Genomic DNA, 7,401 nt, shown 5'->3' with positions numbered 1-7,401 from the left:
ATATAATAACTGACTACGGACAGAGAATCACACAAGAACTTAACTATTATTGTCATACGTGTGTGTGTGTGTCCAGTATGAAGTGTTGGTTTACTGTTTTGTCCCAGTGTAAAGAAAGAAAAGTGCAATAATTCATGTCTAATATGATGGAATACATAGAGACTAAATGCATATTTATTTTTCATCAGATCTGGATTTGATTTTAGAATTTTATATGGTTATTTTTTAAGATACAGTACAGAAAAAGATCACTTTCAGCAAAGTAAATTACCAAAATATTATAATATTATAATAATTTCAGTCAAAACCTACTTTAGATGAATAGAACTATATTGTTTGACTTCTATATAGTTCTTAAATTAACAAGTCATGACTTACCCACACATTCTAGACTGTATATTATGAGCAGTTTTCTTTAGTCTAGGTCATGTTCTTGCTAATTAACCTTGTTACACTTTGAACTGTCCTATGGGACCCCCGAGCCATCTATGCTCCACAGCCAGCCTGCTAATAACCCTCAGTTTGAGAGAAATCCCAAAGAGGAGCGACCATTTTGGAAGCGACATCATCAGTCAAACACTGACATTTGAGAAGGATAAGTAGACTCCCGGAGGAACGAGGCTGTGCTGGAGCCACATTCTGACACACCGGCATTTACACCATCCCTCGTCATTGAGCCAGAAAATGTAGATCGTGCTGTAGAGCCACACACAAGCAAATAATGACTTGTGTTGCATACAAATTATTCTTGCACTAAATTCCTAAAAGAGACGTTTTGTCAGAACTCCAATTGCGCTATTCTTCATGTTCTGTGTACTTTGTTCTTAAGGTTTATGAATAATTACAGGAGGGAAGCCAGATTTGACTTTTCTAAATGCAAATCCAGTCGGGGGCCGTGAGGGTACTGTGCCGAGCCACTCAAATGAGGAACGGGGAACAAAGAGCAACAGAGAGCAGAGGAGTCACCCTTTTTATTAATTGTGTTGGTTCTAGCAGTTGCCCTTTAGAAAAGCCAGTGGACTTAATTAAATTACCACGCACGCCCTGAGGAGGAAGCAGTAGGATACAGCCCTTTAAAACAGAACCTTGCAAGCGTTCAATCCCTTATCTAATGAGAATGAGAGCCATGGGGACGCTCATAGGTCTTAAAGTGTCCTCCGAGTCCGAGTCCAAGTCTTTTTGCAAAACCGCAGCGCAGCTACTGTGTTATATTGTGAGGGCTAGCATCTGTGTTCCTGCACATCGGAGTCAAAACAGCAGTGCATGGTGAACAAACACAACCGGGGCTGATGGGAGAGATACTGCCGATGCTTTCAGCCCTGCCAGCCGCCCTGCTATATAGTGCCCTTTAAACCCTCTGGGCCCTTCAGAGTAAAGGCATTCTTTTTCCAGGTCAGCTCGCTTGTTTGCCTCTCACAGCTGAGTCTCGCTGCCTGCTGTTAGCTCGGCACATATAGGATGATTGCAGACGGCCCATGGGTAGAGGGAGTTGGGCACACGAGAAGCTGGCACAGTGGACTAAGCGGTCATGACATGTTTGCCCGTCCCCCCCTACACATGTTTCAGAGCCCCGAGGCATCGCCCGCAGTCCTGCAGGCTCAGGGAGGAGGCAGATGCATGCAGAGTAGACCGGCATGTGGTGAAGCCGCAGAGGACCGGGCATGGACGGGCACAGTGCAAATGCCAGATCCTTTTGTGGTGTTGCATTGCAGTGCTAGGGAAGCAAAATGCAGTGGAACATGAGTAGAGGGCAACAATGCCCAATATCCAGGACATTAACGCAGCATCTCTTTGAATAAGCACACAACCTGTAGTTAGTTAAGACATACATGATAAATGTCAAACAGAACTGTCTTTTATTTATTTTGAAGAGCCAGGGCAGATGCATTGTGTATACTAGAACCTGAACAAGCTGCTCTTTGTTGACAGTAGCGAAGCCTCAATATTAAAATCTGTATTTAATCTGATCAGTCCTTACAAACTCATGCTATCCAGCCACACATTGCCCGCGGTGAAAAGGAGCACACGCTGTCTACTACCCGATATGATTTTAACGAGGTACCGGGAAATGAAAATGATTTTAAAAGGATTAGTCTCACAGTTCGCCTCTTCCAAATAGGTTCGTTCAACACCTGCATTATTTTCTGACCGCTTATGTATTTCTTCTTTTTAACAAAGTCATCCTTTTGTTTTGGTAGTGGAGTTTAATGGGAATTTATGAGTCAGAATATGTGGCTTTGAACTCAGATCTCTTGTGGAAACCTCCAGGCTTTCGTGTTATTACTAAATATTGTGTCACTGGATTCATATGTTTTCAACGTAATACAATAAACTTAGACATATTGCACTAATAAGAGCAAATAGGTCGCCCGTGCATTGCTCCATGGACTACAGGCAACACAGCCATTTAAATATGTGGGAGTTGGTCTCATTTTCTATTTGCTATGATAATGTACGTATTATGATGTTGAGTCCCTGAGGACATTGCGACTTCTGTGCTTTGCGTCGTCCCTCAGCTGGCATGCCCCGGGACTGCTACGGGTCTCTCAGAGTTATTTAAGGAGACCCCTTGTGGGAAAGAGTGAGGAAACAGAGCTCGTTTATCCAAGTTGTTGATCGCAGTCCGTCTGCCTTTGTTAAAACACATTATGCAAAACATCACTTTCTTTGTTCCCACAATCCTTCAGAAAAATGTATTAAACATTTTATTTCCTTTTGGACGCTTTGTTAGCTCACAGCAGCCCTGCAGCCATGACGCTCCGGGCCAGAACACGGCAGAATGTTTGTCGTTAGCGGTTCAGCTGATACTGTATGTGAAATATTGATGCAATGGCGTCATGCTCTCCTTCCATATTTAAATGCATATGACAATAACAAATTAGTATGTATTTTCCTCATGCCCTGAAGACAGCAAAAGTAACATGTCTGCATTGTAGCCTTGATTTCTATTATTTTGGTTGTAAGGAAGTGAATAATCATCATCATAACATCTTCTCCTGAAAATCCAGATTCATAAAAGTTATAAGAGTTATAAAAGGTTGAAACCCGTCAACAGCATGTTCTCCCTTTGCTGTCTCTTTCCCATTTGAGACCAAATGTAGCTCTCCAGCTGTTGAAGGTGATGTTTTTTTGATGCAGTTGAAATAGCAGCAGTAACTCGGACATGATGTTGACAGAAAGGTTGTCTGTTTCGCATCCAAATACCAGCTACATGGGGTTTTGTTGTGCCTTTTCCTACTGTACAGATGGGCTAAATGGGTCAACAGACGGTGGATGTGTGTCAGTGATTCCCTCCTGGTACAGAGCTGACCTCCTGCCTGTGGAGATTTTAGTGGAGAAAATAAAGCTGCTGATGCCGACTTAAAAGCAGCCTTGACCTGTTTGTTTCACTTTCAAACTGTATACAGTACAGCTGGAATCTGCGTGCACAGCCGTCCGGTCCAGAAATAAACTCACTTTGTAACATATTGATCCCATTCATTATTCACTTTGATGTCCACCACTTTTGGAGGTTGTGAGCCAAACTCCTGCTGTACTGGATGAGGGCAGGTGTGCTCCTCGACGAGCAGCTGGAACACTTGAGTGGCCAGACGTCACTCAACACGATGTAATTTAACTGCAGCTTCCATTAAGTTTCATCTTGGTGACGGTTTCAGAGCCTCCAACTTTAGTTATTGGAAAAAAAAGTTTTGCTCTTAAAACTGCACACCATGTCCACACTGAGATGGGGAAATGTAAAAAGACGAGGCTTTTCAAAGACTGTCCAGAGTGTAATGCCCCATGCAACATCTGGAACAACAGAAATGCCCGATTAGATGATTCAAAGTTTACTTTGTGAACGTTAAGTCACCCTAATGCCTCACCCACACTGCTTGGTGGAGAGCTGCTGAATCCTTATTTTATTTATTTTGTCAGGTAGTCAAATCTGAATAAAATGAATCTCACAATACTGCGTTCAAACTAAATACTCACCATGTGTAGCTTTTTAATTGTGGAATGAAGACTCCACCACATGACCTCAGTGTCCTCATTTGAAGCTGCAGCCTCGAGGTTGCATTAATGAGCCACAATCAAAGTTTTACTTTTCAGCTATTCTGCTGCTAAAAAGGGGAAAAAATGAAAACAGCAACATTGTGAGTTTTTCTCACCATCGGAACTGGGACAAAAGCTTAAACCGCTACAGCCTGACACAGCCGGTACACCGCCCCACTCACCTCAAGGTAATGTCAGACACAACAGGTCTTTTGTGATGTGTTCCACCGCAGCAAAGAAAGCATGAAAGCATTATAAAGTACCAGAGGTTGGCATGGAATATATTAGGATTGGTCCTTGAGCTCTCAGGAGAAATGAAAGACAGCTGCAACCCACGCAAACACAAAAGCATTGCAGCTTTGACATGTCTTTGAACGTCTCATGAGATCTACACTGTACATCGTCTAATCCAACAAGAAGGCCATTTCGGTGGGTTATCCTGTCAGCAAATACAAAAATGGATGCACGTGCATAACCCAACCGAGATGATACACATCGGAAACCAAACACCTTCTCCTGGGTGGCTTTTAAGATTATCCTACCACTTCCCTAACAAGCGAGCCCATCTCAAGATTATCTCCCCACATGTCCATACAGGCATGAATCTCAGCTCTACATCCTCTGTAATCTTCACAGAGTATGAATAGTCGTCTCTTAAAAGCATAGCACATTCAATATTCACTTTAATCTGTTTTTTTTTTCCTCCCACTTGCACTGAAGCAGATGATTAGCCATGCCAGCCCTCATCAGCAGGTCTTATGCTCCCTGGTGGAGCTTGACTGAGCTGCTGATCATTTTGTTCGGGACTGTTGGAACAGCTTAGGTCATCCAAATCCTAACCATTGTCAGCAGGGGAGGGGGAGGGGCATTCCTTTTCCAGACACGTTTGAGCTGGCCGTATAATGACCGTAAAATGATGCAAACCGAAAAGAAAAGGATCCTCATTCATGCATTTGAGTTTCATTCCATGCCACGGGCCCGTTTCCTGTGTACTGACCCGTCTTGTCATCAGAGACATCAGAGTGAGCCAAAAATAAAAAATGCTGCCACAGACTGGAGAGAAATGTTTTGAAGTCTTGACATTTTTGAGGTTTAAATGTTTTGAAGCTTGAGCTTAGCATTCATCTGTTCTTGCCATCTTTTGCTGGAGCTACTAAAATAATCCGAATGCTGGGTGAAGCTGAGGTGGGGTAAATGCCACGTTTGAGTGCAATCATCTGAGACACCTGTCAGTCAAGCAAACATGCCCACACGGCGATATTTAACCCTTGCTATGCTATTAACTTCAGAAAACCAAGACATTTCACAAGAAGTTACGTATGTTTGTAATATGTTATCATGTGCTCACCTAGTAATGGTAACAGTGGCCGTTATAGAAATATAAATGTAAAGGCTGAATCAGTTCCGTATATTGCCACGGGGTCCCACATGAATGATCAAGGAGCCCGATGACAATCCTTAGTGTACGGCCGGGGTTACAATCTCTACCCAGTATGCAACCACCTGTTACCAGGGTTCACACTTGGGTCACACGATGAAACTAAACCAGCTCCATTACCACATCCCTCGTATGTAATTTATGCGTTCATGTGGTGATCCCCAGAGGCCCTCAGAAGCAAGTGAGACTAAAAAATTCTGCTCATGCTTTTTTCTTAGTCTGGTCTAAATTGTCTTCTCTCCTGTGTTTATGATTTAAGAACGGGGGAAAATACGTAATCTAGAAATATCCTGGCAGAACCTCTTTTATTCTGTGAAACAGGTTAAAAAAAAAAAAAAAAAAAAAACTGTGCCAGGATCAAGTTTCAAACATTTACCTTTTTGCATTAGTAAAAAAGAGGTGGGAAAAAGGCATTTGTTGTTTTAATACTTATTTTTGACCACAAGAGGCGGAAGTGAACCACTACGTCATGTGCTAAATCGAATTTTGAGGATGTTTTCCACCTGGTGAGTTTTCCTTTACATAACATGCTAACACAATAAATCTCAAACTCAAAAACTACTGGATGAATTGCCATGGAATTGTGTGTGTACATAATGAGATCATCGGCAAACAAAGAAATTAGCTTAGTCTTAAACACATTTAATACCATTAAAATAAGACAAACGTAATAGACCCAAGAAACTGTATTTATAAGTTAGATCGCGAATTGTTCAAAAATGCTTTTGTCTTCTTCTAGATAAGGAGTCTCTTTAAATCGTCTGCTTTGAAATGTTGATGTTCCATGTTGGTTTACATGCTAATTCCAAGACCATTCCTTCTTTCCCAGACCAACGGCACTGATGATCTGCAGTCATTTCTTTTTCTGGAAGGAGATTTGTATTGTTTTTTTTTTTAATACACAGTTTCAGCCCAAAATGCTCAAAGTTAAACTGTGGACTTTGAATATGAAAACGTCTGCTGATCCCGCTGCTCCGTGCTTCTGTTCCCTTGGGTGATGACCACTAAAAGTTAAAAGCAACTCAAAGCTGGAAAAATTGCAAACATTACTAAAAATGGAGGCGTTTTGCATCAGCTCTTTTAGCGAAAAGAAAAAATGGATATATAGAGTATAACATTTTCTGTAATCAGCAAATGGCTGCACAGCAAGAGCCCTTCATATAATTGAATTTAGGCAATGTGAATGTGTCTGCAGTTTGGGGCTTTCATTATACTTTTTGGGACTGACATAACTGAGATGTGAAGTTGTAGCCAACTGTTTTTGGAAACTGGACGCATGCCTCTGAAGGAGATCTATCTACATGTTCCACAGGAGGTTTTTTTTTAATTATTATTATTTATAGGATGGGATCCCAGGAAGGTGTGATAGACAAGCCAAGATGCTGGATATCGTCTCCTGCCTCACCATCCATCTGCTCTGGATCAAACTCACAGAAGGGTCCAAGAAAGCTCAATGTTCCAAGTAATATAAGCATGAGCTTCCCAACCGCTGGACGAAGAAGCACTTGCAGCGCTGGTTTCCTCAGCCCGCTTCGCTTCGCTTGACTGAGCCTGAACACATGACAAGTAAAACCCGAAGGCACGGGTTGGGGGGAGGCTGAACAGCAGGAGGAGGGGAGATGCAAGAAAAGATCCTAAGTGTTTTGATTTGCGAGGACACTGGGTGTGTGGATGCCTGAATCCACGTCCTTCCTCACCTTTCTTTTCTCTGTCCGACTCTCCCCCTCACTTTCACCACCTCTCTCGCTCTCCAAGGTTATTCACTATTGTTTTCTCAGACTGGAATCAGTGCACGCTTCTCTTCTTTTCTGTCGGAGGAACATGTGAGGCTGTTGAATGTAAGTGCCTCCTTTGTTACTTAATTCACTTTCATTGGGACCATTCCTTTAGAGGCAATAGGTTTCGGGTCTTTTTCTTCTTCGTAGCACATG

The 7,401-nt window shown here is 42.3% G+C and overlaps 1 protein-coding gene across 1 annotated transcript in view; it reads left to right on the top strand.

The window, feature by feature from the left end:
- Positions 1–7,044: 7,044 nt before the first annotated feature.
- The window catches only part of LOC116386019 (E3 ubiquitin-protein ligase Midline-1-like), a 46,437-nt gene continuing 46,080 nt past the window's right edge, over positions 7,045–7,401 (top strand). The window contains exon 1 of the mRNA XM_031851957.1: positions 7,045–7,308. The gene's annotated coding sequence lies outside the window, so the exon portion shown is untranslated. The remainder of the gene's footprint in view (positions 7,309–7,401) is intronic.

This window comes from Anarrhichthys ocellatus, unplaced genomic scaffold (genome assembly GCF_004355925.1).
Source record: "Anarrhichthys ocellatus isolate YVR2014 unplaced genomic scaffold, GSC_Weel_1.0 scaffold12, whole genome shotgun sequence".
Classification (NCBI taxonomy): Eukaryota; Metazoa; Chordata; class Actinopteri; order Perciformes; family Anarhichadidae; genus Anarrhichthys; species Anarrhichthys ocellatus.
This window is presented reverse-complemented; position numbering and strand designations above follow the sequence as displayed.